The 26622-nt window shown below is 44.4% G+C and overlaps 1 long non-coding RNA gene across 2 annotated transcripts; it reads right to left on the bottom strand.

The window, feature by feature from the left end:
• Positions 1-688: 688 nt before the first annotated feature.
• On the bottom strand, positions 689-26622 carry LOC311584487. Of its 2 annotated transcripts, none has more exons than XR_014774908.1 (4): positions 26311-26622; positions 12792-12971; positions 9406-9556; positions 689-1046 (listed from the first exon to the last, which is right to left on the bottom strand). It is a non-coding gene; the product is annotated as an uncharacterized lncRNA (long non-coding RNA). The 2 variants fall into 2 exon arrangements; XR_014774909.1 differs by lacking the exon at positions 689-1046 and adding an exon at positions 2488-3029.

Here is a 26622-nt window from a genome sequence, read left to right as displayed (position 1 = left end):
CCACATTTGCTGTGTCCCTTTACTGATCTTCCTCTGTCTCCTAACTGTCTCTTTCTATGTCTCCCTCTCTCCTTTCTTCTTTAATGATACATATCCAAAACCATACAACTTGTAGTCCTGATTCTGGCGTATTTCACTTAGAATTGTGGTCTTCAGTTTTACGGCTCTATCTATTTTCTTGAAAACAACATGATTTCATTTTCCTTAATAGCTGAATAATATTCCAGTGTGTGAGTGTTTGTGTCACACATTCTCTCTCTCTCTCTCTCTCTCTCTCTCTCTCTCTCTCACAGACACACACACACGGGGAGAGAGAGAGAGAGAGAGAGAGAGAGAGAGAGAGAGAGAGAGAGAGAACACAGTGGAGGTATGAACAAGGTATAGATATGCTATGTTTTTTAGATCCATCCATCCATCCATTTGTAAAAAAAATTAGGCTGATTCCATAACTTGGCACCAGTCGAAAACCAGAGAAGCGATTAAGGGTGGGGAGAGGGGAGAAGGAGAGGGAGCCATCTTAGTGAACCAACCAATGACTGGGCAGTGAACTGAGCACACAACAGCTGTTAAGTACATAGGAAATATGTGGACTCCTTAGTCATCCCAGAAACACAAATCAAAAGAACCTTGAGATCTTTTCTTTTTTTAAGATTTATATATTTATTATTTATACAGTATTCTGCTCACATGTGTAACTGCATGTCTGAAGAAGGCACCAGATCTCATTATAGATGGTTGTGAACCACTATAATGCTGGGAATTGAACTCAGGACCTTTGGAAGAACAGACAGTGCTCTTAACCTCTGAGCCATCTCTCCAGCCCTTTTTCTTATCCCAGTCAAAGTAGTGACAATCCAGAAATTAAAAATCATGAATAATAATGAGGGTTGGAGAGAAAGGAGCCCCTATATAGTGTTGATGGGAAAGCAAATTAGTGCGCTCACCTTGAAATTGTTACGGAGATTCCTTAAAACACCAAACCCCAGAATTTCTGTATGATCTATACGCTGGATCTGTACACTGCTGTGCAGCTATTGCCCTCAGACCTGAGACACAAGGATGCTTGTATGATGCAGGCAGCTCATGAAAACATAGAAAGCAAAGAACATATGAAAGTCACAAGACTGCTGGCGCAGAGGTGACCCAACGGCAGCTGGTGCATGATCTCTTTGAATGTATTGTTGAAGTCAGTTTGCAAGTATTTTATTGCATATTTTTGCATCTTTGTTCATCAAGAAAATTGATCGATAGCTTGTTGCTGTGTCCTTCCCAGTTTTGGTATCAGGATGATACTGGCTTTGTAAAATGAACTGAAAGTATTTTTTTCTGTTCTACTTCACAGTATAATTTGAGGAACCTTTAGCTTAATTCTTCAAAGGCCTGGCAGAACTGAGCATTAAATCTCTCTGGTCTTAAGAGTTTTTATTTTTGTAACCCATTATTTTTGGCTCTTCAATTTCATTGCTTAAAAGTGATCTATTTAGAGATTTAAAACATTTCTTTGATTCAATTGGTCATATGTTTCTAGAAATATATTCACTTAGTCCAAGATTTCTACCTCATTGCAACCTCATTGCAACATTATTTCAAAAAATACTCCCTAATGGATTTCAGAGGCGTCTGTGGCAATATTCCTTTTATGTCATATTTAATGTTATTTTTATTTATTTATTTATTTATTATTATTATTTTTATTTTTGGTTTTCGAGACAGGGTCTCTCTGTGTAGCCTTGGCTGTCCTGGACTCACTTTGTAGACCAGGCTGGCCTTGAACTCACAGCAATCCACCTGCCTCTGCCTCCTAAGTGCTGGGACTAAAGGTGTGCGCCACCACGCCCGGCATATTTAATCTTATTAGATTGGGTTTTCTCTTTCTTTCTTTTGGTTAGTTTGGCTAAGGACAAGGTAATCTTGTTTATCTTTTTAAAGAACCAATATTTTATTTCACTGATCCGTTGAATTGTTCTTTTAGCTTCTATCTCAGTTTCATTTATGATCTCTATTGTTCCTTATTTTCTTGTTTTGCTAAAATATCGAGGGCATTGTTAATTTTATGTATATGAATGCTTTCTCTGCATGGATATATGTGCTTGTGGATGGCAGAAGAGGGTGTCAGATCACCTGGAACTGGAGATATAGACAATTTTTGAGCTATGTGGGTGCTGGCAACTGAGCCCACGTCCTTCGCAAGAGCAGAAAAAGCTCTTAACCACTGAGGCATCTCTCCACCTCCCCCTGTTCCTTTCTCTATATCTATGAAATCAGTATATTTTTAGTTCCACATTTAAGATTATACAATGGGCCGGGCATGGTGGCACAAACCTTTAACTCCAGCACTCAGGAGGCAGAGGCAGGTGGATCGCTATGAGTTCGAGGCCAGCCTGATCTACAAAGCAAGCCCAGGACAGCCAGGGCTACACAGAGAAACCCTGTCTTGAAAAACCAAAAAAAAAAAAAAAAAAAAAAAAAGATTTTACAATGGTTGTCTTTCTGAACCTGGCTTATTCCACTTAATATAATGTTCCTTAGCTCCATTCATGCTGTTGCAATGACAAGCTTCATCATTTACGACTGAGTAACATCTGTTATGTATATTTAGGTTGTCCTCATTTCTCGGCTATCATGAGTAAGTGCTGAAAAACACGAAGTCAGGATGATTTTTCAGCTTCCATGTCCATTGCCTACACACCCAGGCCTCGGATTGCTGGGTCAGGTAGCAGTTCTATTTTTGGTCTTTCGGGAAACTTTCATATTGATTTTACTTTTGTAGTGGCTGTAGTAATGTACATTTCTACGAAGAACAAGAGGCCCCGCCCCCCCCCCCTTCCTCTCCAGAACTTGTTATCTTTTGTTCAGCCAGTATTTTTGCTACACCTGTCCCAGGCCCTGTCCAGATGTTGAGCATCCAGCAATAAGCAGAGCAGATAAAAAGCCCTTCCTGGAGCTTGAGGGGTTCGCTTCAGTGCTGGGACAGGTGCCTCGTGCTGTGGGTCCTCTGCTCAGTCTCAGGCACCAAACACAAATGTGATCTGCCAACAGGGGGAAAGATAAAGTAAACCCAGAGCGCAGTCTGTTGGAGATTGCTAAACATGACAGAGAAAAGCTGAGGCAGAAAGGGAGGTAGAGCATCAGAGCAGATAGCACTGTGTCAGGAACAGCTCATAGGAAGATAAGCCAGTTAAGACCTGGAGGAGATCCATGCAGAGCTGTGGAGGCAGAATACACAGAGCTCCAGGGAAGTACAGGAAAGAGCCCGGCATGGTCACGGAACACCAAGAAGGCCAGCCTGGCCAGAGCAGAGATAACCAAGGGGATGGGTAGAAAAGCGGGCAGGGACAGACTTTGTAGCCATTTTAGGAACTCTGTGTCACTGTAAGCCCCGTGGAAACCTTTGTGGGATGGGACAGAGAAGTGACATGATCTGACTTGGATTTTAATGGGAACACTCTAATTAGGGTGTTGTGCAACTGGTTGTAAAGCAAGGAGACTAGTAACAACCTAAGGAGACATGCTGTGAATATTTGCTGGCGGATTCGATGTGGTACAGAAGAGTCAGGGAGAACTCTAAGTTTTAGGCATGAGAAAGCAAAGGGACATTATTCTGATTAAAAGTATGTGCAAAAGATGTAGGAAGAACAGAGCTGAGACAGACACAGCATCTGACGATAGGCACACTGATCAAATACCAGGCGCGTTGAATATTGAATGAAAAAAAAAAAAAAAAAGAAAGAAGAAGGAAAGGACTGCGCCTAGGTATGACGGAGGAGAAGGTTTAATGCAGATAAAAGGGGGACATAGCCAGAGGCAAAAACATCTGGGAGAGTCCAGAGTGGACATGCCCCAGGGTCAGGCCATGTGAGGACGTCAGGGAAGGGAGGGAGAGGAGCCACAGGCAAGAGGGGCTGCCTGGCCAAGAGAGTGGAATAGGTAAAAATGGCTGAGGTATATTAAGGAAGGGCAGCTGGGGGAAGGGCAGCCCATCCCTTGGGCTGAAGAAGTTTAGGGTAGGGGGCGTGGCATGGCAGCCATACTCTAAGAGGAAGAGACTGAGGGATGCTGAGTGAACCTGATGGCCAGCATCCACTTTATGTGCTAATGAGCACTTCGATTAGCCATTTGCCCCAGGTTTGTGGCCTAACAGATATCAAGTCAAGATATAGGAGATAGGGAATATACCTAAGCTGGAAATATAAACAAGTCGTCGCCAAATTATGCATGGTATGGAAAGAAAAGAAAACAGCGCGAGCGCGTGCGTGCGTGCGTGCGTGCGTGCGTGCGTGTGTGTGTGTGCGCGCGCTCAGGAGGCAGGCAGGAGGTCAGACACGGAGTGAGTGTGTGGAAGGTCTCTCCTGAGTTCCTGCAGGTATCCCAGTGAAGTGAGAGGTGAGGCGGTCTAGTGAGAGCCCCACTGTAAGGCTTTGCAAAGTGGTTGTCCAAGGTAAGAGTGATTCTCCTATGCCGTACCAGAGGCCTGGTGCTCTCTTCTATAGTTCCCAGAGTCCATTCTCCCAGCATCCCCTGTGTGTCTACCAGTTGTTCTCTGTTTTGCTAATAAAACCTGGCCAGCCAATCCTGAGTGATAGAGGAAATACGGTGGGACATCCCGTTCCGGTAAGGGGAGGAGAAAGAGAGAGGAAGTGGAAGATTGAGCCACTAGGAGAGGTCCAGGAAGCATCAGGAGAAGAGAACTGGATTCAGGCAAGGATAAAAAAAAAAAAATGCAAATATGATGGGGATTTTGGCTGAGAGGAATCTAGGTTAGCTTGGAGGTTTAGGGTGGAGTAATAATTGCTCAGTACTGTGCTCAAGGCTAATTAAATAAACCATTGTTTCTCTGTGTTGTTATTTAGGTAACTATCTGGCTAAGAATAAACTACTGTCATACTGATTTCATACATTTATATTCATATTAATAACCATTTTACATCAGGGAGCGCTGTAGACTCTCTGACTCACCCCAGCAGGGAGTCAGTATGACTGGCTGGTGCTCAGTTCTTTGTCTTAGTTTATCTGTCCACAGCCTTAAAAAGGTTAGCTAGGACACTGCCTTATAGTCCAATTTGTTACTTTTGTTATTATCATCGTACACGAATGAGTGCTTTGCCACCATGTATGTCTGCATACCATGTGCATGCCTAGTGCCCATAGAGGCCAATAGAGGGTATTGGATTCCACAGAACTGGAATCACAGGTCGTTGTGAGCTGCCATGTGGGTGCTGGGAGTCACACCTGGGTCTTCAGGAAGATTAATCAGTATTCTTAGCCAATAAGCCATCTCTCCAGCCTCCACATCCCATTTATTGACATGAGTTTTAAGGAAATAATTTTACTTGTGTCAAGATGTTTATCATAGTATTACTTAAAATTTTTAAAAGCTAAAGAACAATCTAAGTGCCCCAAGATGGGAAAAGGTTAAATAAATTGTCATATGATATACAAATATATATTTGTAAAATAAAATACTATATATCCATTAAAATGGTTTTACACAAGACTTAATTTACATGGGAAATGACTTAATAAAATAGATATAAATAAATCATATGCAATATGATCCCAACATTTTACTTTCTCATGTTCAGAGGACAAAGTATATAAAGAAATATATTTAACATTGTATCGGTGGTAGATTTAAATTTTTTTCTGTTGCATATTTTTGTTTTTTAATTTTCCACCAGGGATATTTTTATGATTATATTAAATTTATACTGGTATTGTTACACAAAAGTTAAGAATGAAGAATTTCTCAGTTATTCCTGCTTACCCTGAGAGCTCTCTGTCTTATTTCAATTGTAGGCTTTACTATTTGGTACCTTTTCCTCTAGAACAAAGGGTCAAGCTGAGGTGACTGTGCAAAAAAAACGCATCAGGGTTGTGAATAAGAGCTGAACTGGCAGAAAATGCATACACTGGTGCAACGGGTGTAGAAGTGATCTACTTGGAGCCTTGGCGCTGTTCCTCAGACAGGGCATCACCCACGGGAGCTGGCAGCCAGCCCTGCTCCTCACTGAACTCCTAAAGCTCATATCTGTGCCTAGGCTGTTAATTCATTCACATGTCCAAATTCTTTGGAGCTGAGTCATTTCCTGTCTAAACCTCTTCCACACACCACCCTTTCCCCTCCCCCAGACACCTCTGGCCCAGGGCTGACTGAGCACACCCTCTGATCTACAATGCAGGGGATGATCTTCATGAAAGTGACGTGTTAGTCTGTAATGGAAAAAAAAAAACCAGGTGGAAAAGTGGCACTGCAGAGCTAGTCCACCTGATTAGGCGACACTGAGTAGTTGAAGTAGATGTTGTCCATCCCTCAGTTGGATCAGTGCGTCAGTGCATCAGGACAGCTTTCTGTATTTCTAAACAGACCTCAGGTTTTCTTGGGAAGGCTGGATTTAACATGTTTCTGCTTCTTCAAAATGAGGAAACCACCCAGGCCTCCCGGCTCTTGGCAAGCAACAGATTGACTTCATGTTGTTACTCAGCAGAAATGCTGGCTCCACCGTATCACAACCAGTTCCTAAAGTCTGAAGATCCTCTGGGTGTGCCCAGAGCCAGAGTGGCCTCAGGAAGAAAGAACTGGAATGGGCAGAGTGCGAACAAGAAACAGGCTCTACAGCTCCTGTCAGCTTGAAGCGAGCCTTGTCAACATCTTAGGACCCTGCTGATGCTTAGAACCTTCCTCTTCCCCCTGGGTGCAACCTCAGTGTGACTCATCCAGAGGACCTCAGATGCAGGCTCACCAAGCCCAATGCCCCCTCATCTGCGTTCCTTATAACGTCCACAGATGTTTATTCCATCTTACAGTTTTGTTTCATCCTTATGTGTGTCTTCCTACGAGCTGTCAGTGTTCTGGGAAATAAGAGTGACTCTGTTTAGAGTGCATCCCTGTCTTTTAGCACATTACTTTGAGTTTATTAAAGAAAAGCCTTGGCTTGCATGGAATTGAATCTCAGTCTGAGGAATAGAATGGCAAAGAGACTGCTGGGTATTGTACAACTCTTGCTGTCCCCGGCTTTGTAAGATTGACCAAAGGCCGCATCCCAGCATTGTTATGGCCTCTAGGAATTTCAGCCTTTGTTGACCTTAGTGTCTGTCATTAAATGAAACTACACTCATTTCAATGGTTTACATCCTAACACTGTAAAGACATTGAGAATGGTAGCTGTGTTCATGAAGAAAGCCTAATTAAGTTTTTGAGAGAAAATAAATACCCATGCACAAACACGCATGAGGAATTAAAGGGACAACGTAAGACACTTAGTTGTGCTGGTATCTCAGCATTGGAGAGATGGATGCAAGAGAATTGGGAGTTCAAGGCCCGCCTGGGCTACATGATAAAAATGATAACGTAGATGCCAGGTGCCCTGGTTTTTTGTTTTTTTTTCTTTCTTTTCTTCCTTTCCCAATTTTAAATTTATTCTTTCCTTTGTGGGATGGCCTCCTGCCGTGCCACCCGAGCTAGTTTTGATTTCTTGGACCCAAATGTCCTGCCACCTCAGCTTCCCAAGTAGGTACGCCACCATACCCAGCCACTGCTAAATCTTCCCACCCACACCGGCTCGGGTGTGAAGCTATGGGCCACACGAGAGATGGCGCTCTGTTGGGCTAACTGGTACTTGGGGAAGAGGTTCAGGTAGAAACTGGTGGTCCTGACACCCAGGGGTAACGAAGAGAGGGAACTGTAAAGGGCTGGCGTGGGCCTCCATCAGGAGAAATCTAAGCAAAGATGGAAGCCGAGAAAGAGTGGGTCACTCAGTGGTGACAGAAATCCCGGGAGAAAATAAAGTCAAGTGTTGCTCATAGATGAAAAGAAAAGCTGAGGAGAGAAAGGGCCCACGATGAAAGAGAGCCAGAGACACACCTTAGAACCCTGGCTGCTCTCTGTGTATGGTAATGTTCTATTCATGTATGAAACAGTGGGCCTAAGGAGCTGAGAGCGTGGCAGGGAGGAGTAAAATGAAAGGATATGTGTCAGCTCATACCATGAAGGGAACACCCTATAAATTATAGGTAATATTATATGGCATATGACATAAATATGATAATGGAACCTATAGTAAACAATATTTATATAGATTAGTGATTATATATAAAATGTCATGTAGTGATTATATTTATACATTATGCATTAATGTATTATGCTATAATATATAATGCAAAATATTACTATTTTATCACTAGAATTAATATTTATAATTTAATTATATAATAATCTCAATTCTATAATATGGCATTACTTTTTGCTGTTGTTGTTTCTTTCAAGACTGCGTTTCTCTGTGTAGCATTGGCTGGCCTGGACTCACTTTGTAAGCCAGGCTGGCCTCGAACTCACAGAGATATGCCTGCCTCTGCTTTCCTGCGTACTGGGATTAAAGGCATGTGCCACCACACCTGGCACCTGTTTTAAATATAACTTTTTTTATTAATTCTTTGAGAATCTCATACATGCATATGGCATATTTCTTAATCATAGTCACCCCTACTCTTCCCAGATTCACCTGCGACTTCACTGCCCTTTGTCAAGGGGGAGGAAAGGGAGGCACAGGAGGAGATGTGCACATGAGGAGCCGGGAAAAAAAAATCATCATTAGGGACTGGAGAGATGGCTCAGCGGTTGGGAATACTTTCTGATTGTTCTTCCGGAGGACCCAGGTTCAATTCCCAGCACCCACATGGCAGCTCACAACTGTCTATAACTTCAAAACCTGGCACCCACAGACAAACAATGCACATAAAATAAAAATAAATAAATTTTAAAAAATCATCATTAGAAGTGAGGAGTCCAAGGGAAGCATGAAGGAGGAGTTGTGCTGAGGTCTGCAGTAACAGCTGGTCTCCTGCAGGGAGATGGTGCATTAAAAAATAATTCTGACGTTTATACACCATCTTGGGGCCTGTGACACCTGGTGTTAATGTAAATGAGCCATGGGCATCTGACCTGTTGGCTTCTTCTGTATCTATACCTGACTTGTCAGGTCCTGGTGACAAGTCAAGCTAGGACTAGCTTGTATCAGGGAATTTAGTATAGAAAAGCTTTTTGAATGATTGACAAATGTTTGCTTAGAAGTGCAGTTCTGCCAGCAAAACTGTCCGACCTTGCACTAGACTACAGAGCCTCAGACCTGAATATTGCCTCACACTCATTTGTTTTCTAGAAATACAAATGAGTGTATTGCAAAATAAATAAGCAGAATATGGAAGCTCAAGGCTTCAAGTAAAAGACTGCAGTTCCACTGACCTTGTCATCAGTGAGGTGGCATTTTCTGTTGTGGAGTCCACAGTGTGAACTGTTCACTTGCTCACTGGACCGGTAGCTGCTTATTTGGTGATGGTTTTCTCTCCCTTTCTTCTTTCTCTTCACCCTCCCCTCCCTCCTCTTCCTCCTCCTCATCGCCCATCATTCACCCTCTCATTTATGAAAAGGTTGTAGGTAGGAGGGATCTTGAGTCTTCGTCAGCTCATCCTCCCATCTTGCCATCTTCACTCTATGCTATGCCTTCTCATGAGCATTTTTCTTTTCTTTTTCTTCTCGGTCTTATTTCCAGTCTTTAATGCCCTTCAAAATTGAGACGGGAGATGCTAAAGATTCAAAATCATAGGGATAAATATGGACACAAAGAACAGGTAAAAGCGCAAGTATCTATAAATAATTGGCAGGTGAAAAACTGACAGCCTTTGGGGCCCTTCTGGTTTGTGACTTCAAATCCTTCCAAGTGCAGAGTGTGCTTCGGGCCAGCACGTGTTGTACCTCCATCCTTCCTGTGGCCTTCTGTAACAGTGTAACAGTGTGAGCTTTGACGGTGTTTCGCCTGCTTGGAACTCATTCTTTTATACATGTAGCTGTGGGATTGCCACTGTGTTCTCTTGGCTTCTATTGGCTTGTGTCATCCTCAAGTTCTACCAGGTTTTAGGACCTGGAAGAAAAATGTCAAAATAATGTTCCAGCACAGATATGAAAGTGAGACTAGAGAAGAGTGACATTCAAACACGGAACTGGAGAATGTTTGCCGGGTGACCCACACGTTTGAGAGCTCTGACCAGGCCTGCAGATGTACCAGGTCCCCCAGGAAGATGCCCTGAGCTATGTGTCCTTAGTACAAATGTTTACAAATGACGAAACACAACCACTGGGGGGTAAAACAAAGAGAAATGGAGCTGGAGAAGACAAAAGAGAACTCTCTAGAATGTCTTGTGAGTTGCAAGTAAAGGGAAGAAAGTGGAACTTGCATCACAATCACTGTGTGAAAGGAAAGAAAAGCCATCTGTTGGTTCTGCAATCAAAATAAAAGACAAACTTCAGTCTCAACAGAGTGGCTAGACAGAGAAACTTGGCTTGATGGAGAAACGGATACAAACCCCATGGAAAGTTCCTTGACAATAGTTACTCAGTTGCAATATCTGTTTCCTTCCATGAACTCAGCCATGCTATCCCTAGGTTTGTGAGGAACAGAAATTGCTGTTTGTTCACCAAAGGACACTGATGTTAGTGACACCACCAATCACAGAATCTGTCACCTGGAGACTGCTCAAAGCTGTCCACCAGAATGGTGAATATGGCCACTCAGTAGGGATTCACAGCATGGAGGTAGCTCTCACAACCGAGCACGTGATGGACAGAACCTGTTGTCCAGTTTCACATGACTGTATCTATCGTGTGTGTGTGTGTGTGTGTGTGTGTGTGTGTGTGTGTGTGTGTGTGTAGTTTAAAAATGGGCAAAGTGAGTTTTGATGTTAGAAAATATGGTTGCTGTAAGGGACTATTGACCAAAGAGGGCACATTGCTGGGATAAAGGAAAAATTATTTATTTTTATTGTATATGAGTGTTTTATCTACAGAAGAGGGCATCAGATAACACCATAGATGGTCATGAGCCACCATGTGGTTGCTGGGAATTGAACTCAGGACCTCTGGAAGAGCAGGTGGTGCCCTTAACCACTGAGCCATCTCTCTAGCCCTGAGTAAGCTGGTTTTGGTAGAGTTAGTCATGTATTCTTTGTTCTCTTGTCTCTCCCTTCCTCTCCATCCCTCCCTCCCTTCCTTCCTCACTTTCCTTCCTTCCTCCCTTCCTTTTCTTTTTTTTTTTTCCTTTCTTCTTTCCTTTTTTCTCTCCCTCTTAGCAGGTCCTGGGGGTAGAGCTGAGGGCATTCTGGGTGCTAGGCAATAGCTTTATCAATGAGCTATACCACAGCCATAAGTCCTACTTCTTCTTTTAAAAACAGTGTTTTATATGGCCCAGTTATACTACTCCACGGCACAGCCCCAAAGGATTCAACATTCTACTTTACAGACACTTGCTCAGCCACGTTTATGGCCACTATTCACAATAGCCAGGAAGTGGCCAACTTAAGTGCGCTTCAGTTTATAAATGGATAAAGGAAAGACTGTATGTACACACTAGGGAATACTGGTCAGCTGAAAAGAAAAATGAAATTGTGAAAATTTGCAGGAACCAGAAAAGCTCATATTGAGTAAGGTAACCCAAATCCAGAAAGACAGATGTCGCATATTCTCACTCATCTGTGGGTCCTAGCTCCAAATCTTCAGATGTGAGATGTGAGGAAAGTGAAAGCAGGCCATGGGAGACAGGGAGCCATGGTGAGGGGAAAAGCAGGGACCAGTGGTCTGAAGGACTGAGTGGGGAAAGTGAGTGAGGAGGCTTTAATGAGGGAAGGGGAAAGGCTTAATTCAGAAGAAGGATGCACGAGGGTGAGACAGCAGTAAGGATGCTGGAACAGTCATGTTGTCTATCTACCTAAAATTACATATACTTCAAACGTCTGTATGTAGATGTACATATATAGTTTGGATGAAAACTGCATAATGCTTTGCATTGCAGGAAGTGGGGATTAACACGGATCAACATTCAGAGCATAAAAGGACATCTGTGTCACACCCCTCCCCTCAAGGGTCAGGGATGAATTTGTGAGAGCCAGAGGTGGTGGGTGACTTCAAGAAAACAATGGTTCTCAGACGCACTAGGGCAGATGTACGTGTGAACACACAGCAACTCTGATGACTTGAACAAGACGAGCACAAGTTCAAGCCCTTGGCAGACAGAGCCATTCCCCAGCCTCACGCTTCCCTTCTGTTAGCACAACAGCCCGTCTCTTCTCCCCACAGCTCACTCTGCCCCAAGATGACAAAATGGATTGGCAAGTTTGGCAGATGTAGCACACTCTTCTTACAGCCTTTCCTCTTCGGAAGACAGGCTGCCCAGAATAAAGGGTGCTCAAGCCTTAAGTAAAAGAAGAACATTCCTCAAGTGTTCGATAAGAGGAAGGAAAGCAGGCTACCAAGAAGAGACTTGATACCCTATGAGCATATACAGGGGGAGGAAGTCCCCTCAGTCACAGTCATAGGGGAGGGGAGTAGGGGGAAAATGGGAGGGAGGGAGGAATGGGAGGATACAAGGGATGGGATAACCATTGAGATGTAATATGAATAAATTAATAAAAATAAAAATAATATATATTTAAAAAGATGTAACAGCAAGAATCAGGGCTACTTTCTTATTGATTATGCAGACCTTGGTGGTTTTCATCTTTGCTAACTTTTCCACTATGGTGCCGGTGTGATAAGTAACCCTTGATGTGGAAAATAAAGAACTGAGTTGTATGATACAAGTAAGAGTACAGTGAGAAACAAGGAAAGAAGCGGGCCTAAAGTGGTCCCGCCAAGGCCAGTTTCAGGATGACTACACAGGTGTTTATCTTCCTACCCTACAGGATCCAGAACCAGACCTGCTGGAATTGGCTGCTTACCCCTTTCTGGGCCACAGTATCAGACATACCTGTTGTGGGCAGAAACAGACCTTGTAGCATATCCCAGGGCCCCAGAAGTTAGCTCATGTCTCCTCAGTGTGGCTCTTTTTTTTTTTTTTTTTTCTAATTTGCATCTGTTCATGTTGAATTCTTCTGGGCCTTAACTCATAAGACATTCCAAGGCGTGGCAGGATGTATATTTTCAATACCTAAAGTGTGAGATTATGCAAAGGTCATGTCAATCATATTTCACAAGGGAATATTTCTTCTTTTAGTTGAGTATAATTATAATCATAAAAGGGCATAGTGTTCAGTTATATAGATATTGATAACTTTATGCATTCATAAACCACCAACCAAAACTGATAGAGACCATTTTCACCAGCTCAGAATTGCACTGTATGGTTTTTGTATCACAAGTCTAGTTTTTTTTTTCTCAAAACTTGGCATAATGGAGACTTATTGATATTATTGTATTTAGAGGTAATTTGTTTTTTTTTAATTCACAGGTAGCAATGTCAATGACAATTTGTTGATTTATTCTCCCATGGATATTTGTTTAGGCTGTTTCCAGTTTGGGGTTATTCTGAATAAAGATGCTGTGAACATTCTTAAGTGAACATCTGTGTGAACACGCATTTCAGTTGCTCTTGAGTAAATACCTAGGATGAGAGCGGCTGGGTCAGAGGGTATATTTATTGCTATGAGAGGCTGCCAAACAATTCTCTGAAGGGTTGAGCTATTTTACATTCTTGCCATCAGTGTTGCTTCTGCATTCCCAAAGGGAAAAAAACGCTCCCAAAGCCAAACTCTGATGGTATCTTAGTAAAGAAGATTCACCATGATGTTAGGATGGGAGGTTAAAAACAGCGAAGAGAAGACAGTGGGTTGGCAGTCACCAAATAGAGTTTAGTAGGAAGCCAGCCCAAGCGGACCATGTGGCCAGTGGGCTTCCATAGCTACCAAGGGAGGCTGTGTTCTTCGCTGATGACATTCGCTCCACATGCCAAAGTCCTCTGTCCAGGATCCAAGAAATCTGGGTAACTTATTGTTTTTGCTCAAGTTGTACTTCATTGAAATTCTTTTTGGAGTGTCCCTTTTCGGCCACAAGTTCCCTTTCTTGTCTGTTAGCCAAGACAGTGGAGCTCAGCCCAGTCTTTTAATCCCTGTTGTGAGCTTAACTGTGGGTTCCTGCTAGTAAAGCTGGCCAGCCTGACTAGCGCGGGTAGCTTTCCCGGGCTGCTACAAGTTGAGAACAAGTTATTGTTTTGTTTGGCCTCTTCCCCTAGACCACTCTTAGCCAGGTTTTTTTCTTTTCTTTTTTTTCTTTTGGTTTATTTGTGTGTGTGCTTTTGTGTTCAGTAGAGGGTGCAAGGCCTTTGGCAATGCTGTAAGATTATTTCATTTGAGACAAAACCTTATTCTCTACGGCCTTTTAAAAAGGAGGTTGTGACAGAGGCCAGAAAGAGTGGAGAGTAGCACCAAATAAATTAATCTTAGCTTTCTTCGGTCATAGCTGACCCTGGCGTGTCTTCTATTTGATTCCATCATGGTAGGAGAAGAAGATTTGCTAACGTAGATGACCATACACAGCTATGTGTCACACACTCTTAGGTCGATATCCACAGCACAAAAAGTCTGTGTCTTCTGACGCTGTAAAAAGAATGTGCCCCCGTTTGTACAGCGGGCCACCAAATGTTTATCCCTGAACCAGCCCAGTTCTGCGGTCAGGTCTCTCTCAAACATCTGTCTAAACCACTAGAGGCAAGTTCCTCAGAGGCGAGAGAGCAGTTGCTGGGGACAAGGATACTGGGTGGAAGAAAACGACAGGTGTCTCTCGTAGAACATGTGTACCAGGCTTTCAGGGATGCCTGGAATGTTCCTGGGTGTTAATCACCACCTTGCACCACTGCAGTGCTCTAGGTGTGCCTGTCATCAGCTTGCCGGTGAGGTCACTGTACCAACATTACTTCTCGCAACCAAAATCCGTGTCCCACTTGAATGCTGTCTAGTTCTTGTCAGTTTATGAGTAGACGTGTGTGTGTGTGTAATACGTTAATCGCTGGATTCTGAACTGCATAAATCCAAGATGGTATCTATGTTGTTCATTACTTAAAAGTTTTAGAAAGTATCTGCAGGATGATTCCAGGGCTTGTGTGGATTCCTCTAATGTTCTTTATTAGTCAATTATCATGCAGGACGACCAAAGAAAGAGAGCGTCACTCAAGGATGAATTAAGGCCTCTCTGGAAGGAGATACAGCTGTTGTCATAAGGTTGTTGGGTAACTCAAATACTGATTTATGTACCTCACCCCCATATTCTCTAAACAAGGTTGCAGTCCTCGTTTTGAGAATCTCCTGTCTCGATGCTGTATAAACACTGCTGGATAGGATTCTGCTTGGGACTCCCCTCTCTCTAACTACCCACCTTTCTGCACCCAACACCAGCTGACAACTCCGGTCTGCATGACCGGCTGTTTCTTCTTGCTAACCTACAACTAGGACTTATTTTCACTGGGTAAAACTGCTGCTCGTGCTACCGCTGCTGCTGCCGCTGCCGCCTATGAATAATAGTCCATTTGCCATTTCTCCAGGCTCCTCTGGGACGCCTTCTGAGAATTTCAAATCCCTATGCCCACATTAAGGGCTTCTAAGCTTACACGCCTCTGTAAGCAAAGCTGGGCAGCTCCAAAACTAAAGCCGTTTAATTATTTCCAACAATCAGGTAAATGGAAGGAAGTCCCTCATGTTCAAACCTTTTTGTCTGCTCTCCCAAGAGTTTCAAATGTACACTTAAAGTGAATTTTCTCCCTAACCTCCTAACTTTGTCTTCTGCCCACATGTATGTTCCAATATCCTGCCAGACTTCCTACATCTTGGGACATTGTCAAAGCAGCTACCCACAAGTGCTCCCGTCCAACCTCACAGATTGTGCCAGCCGGACCTGCATTGTTCCTCCCAGCTGCAGATGTTCTCAGACCCTGGACAGCAAATGCAACAGCCTTGTTTTCCGGAACCTGGCCAACATTTCAGCCTTTTAAACCCCCTATCGCCACCCTACTGTCAGCAGGAAGTAGTTAAGATGATTACTTCAGCTGTTATCCATTTGTCAAAGGTTGAAACGGTGTGCTCCAGGCCCGGGACAAACAGCTCCAGGATCTCCCAGCACTCCTCGGTCCCTGTCTGCTGCAGGACATGGCTGACATAGCCTGCCCTCCACGGTAAACTTTCAGGGCAGAACTTTTCCTTCCTTTTCACCATATAATTTGGACATTTGTTGCTATTGCTTTTTTTCCTATCTCTTTTCTCCCTTACCTACATTTATATACTTTAACTTACATTATATAAAAACAATCCAACGTTCCTCATTTGTTAATTATAGGAAAAGGTAGGAATATTAGCATTCTGCTTCAGTCGGCCTGCCTATGATGTCATTGCTTAGCTGCCACAGGGGCATGGCCCTGCCCAAGGCCATATAAAAGAACAGACCCCCATGAGCTCCCTCTCTTCTTCATCCTCTTCCTCTTCCTTTCTCTACTCCCTTCTTCTTTTTCTTCCTGTCTCTGTCTCTGTCTCTGTCTCTCTCTGTCTCTCTGTCTCTGTCTGTCTGTCTGTCTGTCTGTCTGTCTGTCTGTCTCTCTCTCTCTCTCTCTCTCTCTCTCTCTCTCTCTCTCTCTCTCTCGGGTACCCCTCTCCCTTTCCTTCTCTCCCCATGCTCATTTAATAAACCTCATATAACATAATATCTGATACCTTGTATCTATCATTATCTTATTCTCACATATAAAACTGTTCTCCAATTGTTCCCTGATATGCCAATAAAGAAACGTACAACCAGTTGTTGAGCAGGGGAGAGAATATGGCTGGACTTCCTGCCAGCCAGGGGAGGAGGGGTTGGAGGAGGAAGTAGGGGACTGAGACACAGAAGAGGTCCAGGTGACATCAGGGGAGGAACTGGAGCAGGAAAGATACAAAGTAAGTATCTCTGGGAGGAAACCAGATTATTTTAGAGACTTAAGAATAGAGTAATAACTGCTCAGTTATTGTGTCATAAAGCTTATTATTAAACAAATATAAAAGAGTCTCAATTATGTGTAGTATCCGTGTAAGAGAGACTAACACAGTTTCATAAAAATAACTTTAACTAAATGTCAAATAGCTGTCCAAAAGCACATTTATTGATTGTTATGAAAAAGTTGGGCTTTTTGTTTTGTTTTGATAAAATGTGTTCCTCATTTGAAAGCTCCCCCCCCTCCATCTAATCTGTTTCCTGAAGGAAAACATCACACCCCGACAACTTTAGTCCTTATTGTGTACTGTTTTGCAGTGCTCAATAACGCAAAACATTCCAGGGATGCCAGGACCATTTCGTAACCAAAGTGATACAAAGGTTGTAAAACTCCTTCAGAAAAACAACTCTATAGATAACAGAAAACATTCACTGTTTTCTATATGATTTCTTCAAGGTCCAGTGTAGTTCTAGAAAACAACTCTTCTGATATCTACCGAGATACAGTGGTTCTACTAAACTTCCACTACATACACTGATGAGGTGCACGGTGATGTTTTAATACACGTCTATACTGCATAATGTTTAAATCAGGTTAAGCAGGCCCATCCCCTGAGACATTAATAACTTCTTTACGACAAAATCAATGTCCTATCTTCTCACTCTTTGATGTATAGAGCCCGTTGCTGTGATCTGTAATATCCTACTGTTTAAAAGCACTACAAAACTTTACCTTTTATTATGTTTTAACTTACTATGCATCTGTGTGGGTGTGTGGGTGTCAGAGGACTACCCATGACTCCCTCCTCTGACCACGTGGGTTCGGTCTGGGAATGGTAACTCAGACTGTCAGGCTTGGTGGCACATGCCTGTATCCACCAAACCATCTCCCCAATCCATAACAAAGTTCTGTCCTCCTGCAACTCTACCCATTTACCAACCGTTCCCCAGGCCCTGTATCTCCCCACACAGACTCCCGTTCTCAGTCTAATGTCAGCTATGATGAGTAGATACAAGACTTTGGTTAATTATACAAGACTGTGGATGACATGACAATTGTCTTTCTGGCTTATTTCTCTTGAAATCACCTTTGGTTGTCACAAGTAACAGGATTTCATCTGTTTTATGGCAGGCTAGTGCTGCATAAGTACTGCTTCTTCTTTGTCACCAGCTGGTGAACACTTAAGTTGTTTCTGGCTTGTGCAGTTGCCACTAGCGCTGCACTAACCATGAGCGTGCGTCTCTTCTGCCCAGTGAGGCCTAATGACTTCATTTTCCTCAGATATTCCTCCCTCTCTGGGTTGCTGAGTCACATGATAGCTTTACTTTAAATTTTTTGAGAACGATCCATATAGTTCCCCACAGTGGCCAACGTATATTCCCACTTAGCGTGTGCATGGGCCTCTCTTCTCTTCAGACCCTCTCCAGCATTTGCTTTCTTTACTCTCCTTCAGCACAGCCATCCTTGCAGAGGTGAGGTGGTACCTCCACGTGAGCTTGAGGAAATGGGTCACAGAAGCGTGAGCTGGAAGTTTGGATTCATATTTCATTGATAAACATTTTTGTCACATACCCGTTGGCCACATTTATTTTATTTTATTTTTTTATTTTCAAGTTCATCTTTCCTTTTAAAAGTGGTTACTCGGTCTGTTGCTATTGAGGGCTTTTGACAACCTATATATTCTGGATATCAGTCTGCATAGCTTTCCATCACTCATAGAAACAACTTAAGTGGAGGAAGGCTCAGTTTGGCTCAGTCTGAGAAGTGGTGGTCCATGGCCAGCAGGCTCCATTGCTTCTGAGCTATTTTAAGGTGGTACCAAAAAAAAAAACCCTAAGTTGCTCTGCTGGCTATGGCCCAAGCTTGAGTCCTTTGAAAGAGAGAACACCAGTTGAGAAAACGATCCCAGGAGATCAGCCTGCAGTGCATTCTCTTGATTGATGATTGATGTGGGAGGGACCAGCTTACTGTTGGTGATGCCATCCCTGGGCTGGTGGTCCTGGGTCCTATAAGAAAGGAGACTGAGCAATCCATGGGAAGCAGCATCCCTCTGTGGCCTCTGCATCAGTCCCTGCCTCCAGGCTCCTCCTGCCCATTTGAGTTTCTTCCTTAGCTTTCCTCAATGTGCCATGATCCAGGATATGTAAGCTAAGTAAACATTTTCCTCACCAGCGTACTACAGGGTTTCACTGTGTAGCCCTGGATGTCCTAGAACTCACTCTGTAGACCAGGCTGGCCTCCATCTCAGAGATGTGCCTGCTGGGTGCTGGGGTTTAAGGTGTATTCCAATACCTGACTGGACTGGTCACGGTGTTTTATCACAGCAATAAAACTCTCAGCTAAGACAGTTGCTCATCTGATAGATTCCAGGAAGGAAAGAGAGGCAAGAAAGCAATAAAGGAAAGGTGTAAATTTCCAGGACGTGCTCCCAGTGACCTGTTTCCTCAAGCTTGTCCAGCCTGTCAGGGATGCTGCCACATTATGAAATCACTCGTGGATTCATCCATCCATGGCCTTACAGGATGCAGGCTTCAGTCAACTCCCAGGGGTCAAATCTATCAGCTGGGACCAAACCTTTAACACACCAGGAGCCTTTGAGGGCACATCTTAGAAGTGAGCCATAAATAGTTTGTTCCCGGCCCCCTGAGTCTCCTGGCCATCTCATATAAAGCAAAATGCATTTGGTTTGTCTTCAGAAGTCTTCGGAGAGAGGGTATCACTATACGTGGCTAGCTGGCCTGAGATTTGGTGTGTGAACTTACTGCAATCCCCCTGCTTCAGTCTTCCAAGGGATTACAGGCATCTACCACAGTGTGGGGAAAGAGGTCACATGAGTGAAGGGGGCCACCTGAGTTTGATCCCCAGGACCCACGTGGTCGAAGGTAAGAAGTGATTCCTGCATGTTGTCTTACAACTTTCACACACACACACACACACACACACACACACACACACACACACACACTTAAAAAAATAAGTCCTCATCGTCAAAGCAAATTTAACACTGCTCAAAAGTTCAGAATCTCCTCTGAAAATGAAGGCAAACTTGTAGTTCTGAGCTTGTATAAAAACACACGCGCTCGCAGAAATGGTGTCTCTGTCAGATGTGAAACTAGAGAGGGGGTCCGGGAGAAAAGGAAGTGAGCTTAAGAGAAGTGAAATGGAGAGGGTTGCAGAATACGGAAGCACAATCCAGGAAAGCGGAAGCGGGAGCTTACTGGGGAATGACATAGGACCAGATGGAGGCAGGAAGGGGCACACAACAGGGCAGTGGGGGTGGGGGGTGGGGGGTGGGGGAATGCCTGTGATCAAAGCATAATGACATGTGTGTGTGTGTGTGTGTGTGTGTGTGTGTGTGCGTGTGTGTGAAAATGCCATGAAGAAGCTCGTTAGTTTGCCTTTTGATGAGAAAAAACATAATTAAAAAACCAAAAATGTGTAAATGACCAAAAATAAAACATTAAAAAAAAAGCTATATACTTCTAAAATTCAAATGGTTTAGAAGAAACATCTGCATTCTAAAGGGGCAGAAGGGGGTATAGACAGGAAAAGTAAGGAAAAAATAAGGTTAAAAAAAAAACCCAGTAGGGCAGCAGTCATTAAATCCTGTAGTCCATGCCTAGCATGCAGAGTGCGTGCTGTGGTGTGACATGAGCTCCACAGGCCTTGGGCAGCCTCACTCCAATGTCTTTGCTGGCTGTAGTCCACATACCCTGTCCCCTGGGGTGGCTGTGCTCACTGCCTGCAGCTTTTCCAGGACAGTCGTTTAAGGTTCTTGGTATCTCCAGTTTCTTAGAGTCTATGACATTTATAGCATCGCTCCCTCAGCTTCAGGCACCACTCAGGAGATCTCTGCAGGGATGCTGACACTCCTTGCAGCGCCTGGCCTCCCAGGCTTTCCTTTGAAATCTGACTGGAAACCTTTATGACCATGTTATAACAATTCTTTCCCCTCATGCTCTTCCTCTTCCTCCTCTATTCTGTGTATGTACAAGGGTTTTTGCATTTGCGTATGTATGTGCACGCCGTGCGTGCTTCATGCCTGCAAGGGCCAGAAGAGGGCATCATTTTCCCTGGGAACCGGAATAGATAGTTGTGAGCCACCAAGTGGGTGCCCGGAAGCCAACTCGGGCCCTCTGCAAGATCAACCAGGTGGCTCTTAACTGCGGAACCCATCCCCCTACCCTTCCCTATTACAAAACTGACCACAGCAGCTACACCATAAAACATATGTATCCGTTTTGTTCTTTGGCGGCTTCATACGTGCATATCACACATTTCAGTCTTTTCCACTCCCAATTCCTTCTTTTACCCCCCCCCCCTTCTGCCTCCTGGTGAAAGCCTTCTTCCCTTCCTTTCTCATGGCCATGACGCTCCTACTTTCTCTTTCCCTCCAACGCAGCATCACATGGGCAATGCCAGGGTCTTCCCTGGGCGCGAACACGGTCTCTGGGGGCCGTGACTGCAGTGGCTCTGAGTGTCCCCACTGCTAGTCACGGTGATCCCGGGGGTCCTGGGGAAACGACTTCCCTCTGTGGCCGGGGTGCCTCAGCGGCGCTCCCTTCTACCCTCAGCCTACAGCAGATGCTGCCATGTGGTGTGTGAGCTGCCCTCAAGGCATCTTGTCCAGGTACAGGACGCTTGGCTTCATTCTCCCGGTAGTTATCTCTTCATCAGCAATGTTACTTCCTCGGTAGCAGCTTTATAAAAGGGACTTTTTTTTTTTTAACCAAGCAGCAAGACTTTTCAAATCTTTCCACCCCGCATTTTATTCTCAAACTCTTATCAACCTGGCTTTAAAAAGCAGGTAGTAATTTTCCTGCTACAAAGTAACTATAGGCTGCCTTGAAATTTCCTTTGCCAGATTAATTAGCAGCACTGGCTCCCGTGCCTTCAGCTCTGCTTCCCGGACTGCAGTCTCCACAAGAACCTCTGAGATTCTGGGACCTGGGCGAAAGACCGTTTTGATCCGTCTTAGCCAGTGGTCTCTCCCAGCCTTGTTTCTGATGCTGGGGTTTGTTAGCCCATTGTAGCCATGGCCCGCCATTTCCTGACGCCACCGAACAAGTCCGCGTGCACCTTTCTTACCCTTTCCTGCTCCAAATCATCTCTCCTGCTTTATTCACCGGTTCTGTTCAACATTACCACTTCCTGTCTTGTTCTAGGGCCACAGATTCCCTGGGCCTTAGACCTGACTTTCAAGAAACCGTGGAGATAAACACGAGTGGTAGGAAGGGTAGTACATGGTAGTTGATAGTTAGCTGACTCTGTATCCACTTTTTCTTTCACGTTTTAAACATTGTTATCTATTTATAAATGATGCCAGGTATTGACGCTGCCACCACCACCACCACCACCTACATGCTAGGCAGGCTCACTAACTCTGCGCTCCACCCTTGGACTCTCTCTTTTTCTTTTGCTACCCAATTCCCCTCCTCTCATTTAATTTCTTGTTGCATGTTTGCAGGTGACCCTGTGCTTTCAGAGGAAGGCGGAAGGAAATGTAAGGCTGGTTTCCTAGTCAGCGCTGTCTGCCCTCAGCTTTGCCATGGTTCCTGCCTCTCCATTTCCTCCTCTCTCTCTCTCTCTCTCTCTCTCTCTCTCTCTCTCTCTCTCTCTCTCTCTCTCTCTCTCTCCTGGTGACTTCCTAGAACATCAGCACAGAGGGTTTTCCATTCTAAAGTACTTCTTTCCTCAGAAGCCTCCGTTTCTTCCTTTAACCCCTTTCCCTAGTGACCTTAGAAGGTTGTACTTCCTAAATTATCGTGATTGCTGAAATAACCCCTTCTGTCTTAGCATGGGCGCCCTCCAAAACAGGCTGAGAAGAGGACCCAGGCAAAGATCCCCAGAAAACACTGGCCACGGGCAAGCAGGAATGAAAAGAAAAGGGTGCCGACACAGGGTGTGGTGTGAGCAGGCCCCCACCCCGAGAGCCGGACTCAGTCTCCCTGCAAGGCTTTGGGAGCCAGGAGACGTCATGATCCAGCATTGCCCATGCATGGCTCCTCCCATCTTGCGTTGGTTGAAGGTTGCCTCTGGGACATTACGTCCCGGCATTTTGATTCTTTCCTAGGTGGTGGTGGTGGGTGGGGCAACGCAGATTCCACAGCCAGAGAGGCTACAGCGCTGTCTTTGACTTGCCTCAAGAACAGTGTGGGGTATTGAGTGTTGCTATGGTTTGTGTTGAAACACAATACAATGCACGCAAACACACACACACACACACACACACACACACACACACACACCTCCGTTTATGTGTTGCAGGTTTGGTTTTTAGTCTAGGTTGTGTTCAGAAGTGCTGCTCTTAGGAAGCAGATATTGAGCGCTCTTCCCCTGATGCCTCCAAAATCTGAGTAGCTTATTGGAAGGTGGTAGGACTGTAGAAGGAGAGGCTGGGTTAGGGGAATGTAGGATGTTGTGGGCACGTCTTTGAATGCCATTGTGCCCAAACCCCCTCTGTGTCTTTTTTCTCTCTGTGTAATGGCTTCCATGAGGTCACAGCTGTCTTCCAGCATGTCTCTCTTACCACTGGTCCAGAAACCGCCAGCTTACTACCATGCACAGAACACCCAGACTGAATGAGAATAGCTCTTTACACTTTGATGTTGTTTATGTCAGGCGCCAGGCGTTGCCATCACAGCTGCAAGAAAGTGTGACTAACACAAATGTCAAGCGGCCCTGGGCAAAGCTGCTGGGGCACAAGCACTTCCCCACACACCTGCCTTGCTGTGACTCGTAGCAATCCCCATTTTCAGTTGCTATCTTTATTCGGAGATGTGGTTTTTGCCTTTCACTCTGTTCAGAAGAACTGAGAAATTAAGATAATGTGGGGTCACAAAAGTTACCCAGCTTGGAATTTCTGCAACTGTGACTTTAGGACTCGAAATTGGTGTGTTCCCTGGAGCAGCCCCAGCCCAAGGGCAGAAGGATGATGGTATGAGGGTTGCTCCTCGCAATGTCTTGGATAAGAAGAGATGGCTTCTGAGTAGAATAGAGTAGCAGTTGTTTGGGAGCTAGAGAGAAATTTCTCATATCAGAGCCCTTGCTGCTTTTGCCCAGGAACCTGGTCACAGAGCCTGTAACTCTAGTTCAGGGTTCTGGTGCCCCCTTCTGGCCTCTACAGGTACTGCACACACATGCATATAAATACATGCAGGTGAAACACATTCACATCAATAAAAATAAATCTTTAAAACGATTTTGATTTATTATTGGTCTGTGGCTCTCTCTCTCTCTCTCTCTCTCCCTCCCTCCCTCCCTCCCTCCCTCCCTCTCTCTCTCTCTCTCTCTCTCTCTCTCTCTCTGTATGTTTTGGGGGACGGTGCCATGGCATGTGTGTGCAGGTCCGAGGACAACTTTCAGGAGTCGGTTTTCTCCTCCTACCTTGTTAAGACAGGGTCTCTTGCTTCTACACTCTGCATATTCCAGGCTAGCTCACCCAAAAACTTCCTGAAGATTCTCCTGATCTCTCCTCCTGCCTCAGTGTAGGAGTCCTGGGAGCGCAGATGTGCACCAGCTTTTTACATGGGTCCTGGGACTGAAGCCAAGTTGTTCAGCTTCGTAAAAAGAGTGTTTCCTGCTGAGTCATCTTGTCGGCCATGTTTTACAAACTTAAGATTTCTTTCGCCTGTACATGTTTATTGTATATGTACTAGATCACATGGGGGCATTTTCATACAAATACACCCCATGCATTGAACATATTACTGGCAAACCCTTTCTTACCCCTCTAGTCAGCCCCTCTTATTTTTCTACAGTTTTTTTCTACCTTCCTATAACATATTCTGTAAACAATTGTCTCCGAGTCGTATTCGTAAAGGAGTTTCTTTCTTTTGATAGGTTTATTCTTTCCCAAAGTACACTTTTTTGAGACAATTGTGAATGAGATGCCCCAGGCCCTCTTTTCTGTCACAGCATGTTTGTTACTGGCATGTAGGAAGGCTACTGGTTTTGGATATTACTTTTTTTGCTGCATGCTTATTGGTACTAAGAGTCTTCTGCTTCAGTCTTTAGGGTCTCTTAAGGTATAGACTCATATCATTTATAAATAAAGATACTCTTCCCTAGTTCTGTCAATCGACTTCCTTCACTCGCCTTCTGTTTAAGATTTTTAAGCACTGCACTGAGTGAGAGCAGAAAAGGTGGACAGTCTTGTCTTGCTCCTGGTATTAGTGAAAATAAATGCAGCCTTACTCCACTTAAAACAGTACCAGCCACAGGGTCATCAGATGCAGCCTTTGTCATGTTCCTTCTATTCCTGGTCTCATCAGGGTACTTGTCACAAAAGGACCTTGGATTTTTGTCAAAATTGTTTTCTGCATATGCCTGCCAGGCCATTTATGAATAGAATTCCATTTATTTTTGGCACAAGCTAAACCATCTCTGCATCCCTGGAGTCATGTCAACTTGATCATGGCCAGCAATAATTTTGCTATGCTCTTGAATTCAGTTCGGGAGCATTTCCATTGGGGATTTTTGTGTTCTGTGTCCATCAGTTTACTAGGTCAGAATGTTGTTATCCTCAGCCAGAGATCCTGGTAAAATGTCTAAGGATAAAGATCAGGCGAAACACAGGCTTCCAAGTAGAGAACACCGGTAGGGGCAGTAATAAGTGCTTCATTTTAGTCAACAATTATATGTCAGTCACCATGTTCTAGACACCGGGCTAGATGTTGAGAAAACAATACTGGACCACAAATATTTGCTGACATGGCTTTGAGTCAGCTTGGGAATACGACACAGGGACCACATTCTCAGACTGACTTTAATTATAGGGAATTATCAAGTAATTGCGGCCTTCTAATATTGCAAATCAAAATAAACTTGATGCTCAGCAGATAACGCTGGCATGGAAAGACACTCTCAGGACAGGACAGCTGTGGGGACTCAGTAAACTAACAACCGCCAGATCCTTGGCACTTGTGTAACTGCTCGCCCACGCCTGTGTCTGCGCCTGTGTATTCCATGAATTTTTACTTATGTATGTGCGGAATGTAATGTTTGCTTCCTATTTTGATCATATTATACGCCCTTCCCAAGTCCTTCCAGGTCTTAATCCGTCCCTATGCACCCAACATCATGTTCTTTCTCCCTGTACATCCCCAAATGAAAACCAAACCAAACCAACCAAACAAACAAAAACCCCTGACTTTGAAAAGAAAACCAATAAGACAAAGATACGAAAACAGGAAGAACATGGAACCCATCTTGTGTTACCCAACTACTCTTGGGCGTGAGGCCTGCCTTGGAGTGTGGTTGATGGGCCTAGTGACACCCCATTGGGGGAAACCTTATTTTCTCTTTCGCAGTGGGTATCAATTTCATAGTTTCTTGGCTAGGTGTGAGACGCTGTGGCCAGTCCATCTTATCAGTGCCGGGATGGCCTGCTTTGAACCTGTGCATGCTGTGTCCTAGTCTGTGTGGGTTCTTGCGACAGTCCCTGTGAGGACATATGTGTCTCAGTCCCATTGTGACTGGAAGATGCTGTTTCCCTGGTGTCACCCAGTACCTCTGGCTCTTAGGGTCTCTCTCCTACCTCTTCTGCATAGATGCCCAAGTCTTATGGGGGAGACTCTGATGAAGACATCCTGTCTAGGGCCAAGCACTGCAAAGTATCGCACTCTCTGCTGCGTGTTGCTCAGTTGTGGATTTCCTCGTTGATTATCATCTAGCGCAAGAAGAGGAATCTCTGATGAGGGTTGGAGGGGGAAGTAGAGGGGAAAACTACAAACAGACACAAGTGAGGATGTGAGGGCTGGGGGAAAGGAAGCCCTGTACACAGGCACAGAGAGACTAGTGAGTACAGCTCCTATGCAAATAAATGCGGAGGATGCTCAGCAATTAAGAC

The sequence above is a fragment of the Acomys minous genome (assembly GCF_964271855.1).
Source record: "Acomys minous genome assembly, chromosome: 15".
Taxonomy (NCBI): domain Eukaryota; kingdom Metazoa; phylum Chordata; class Mammalia; order Rodentia; family Muridae; genus Acomys; species Acomys minous.
Note: the sequence above shows the minus strand (reverse complement) of the source record. Positions and strands in the feature narration are given on the sequence as shown.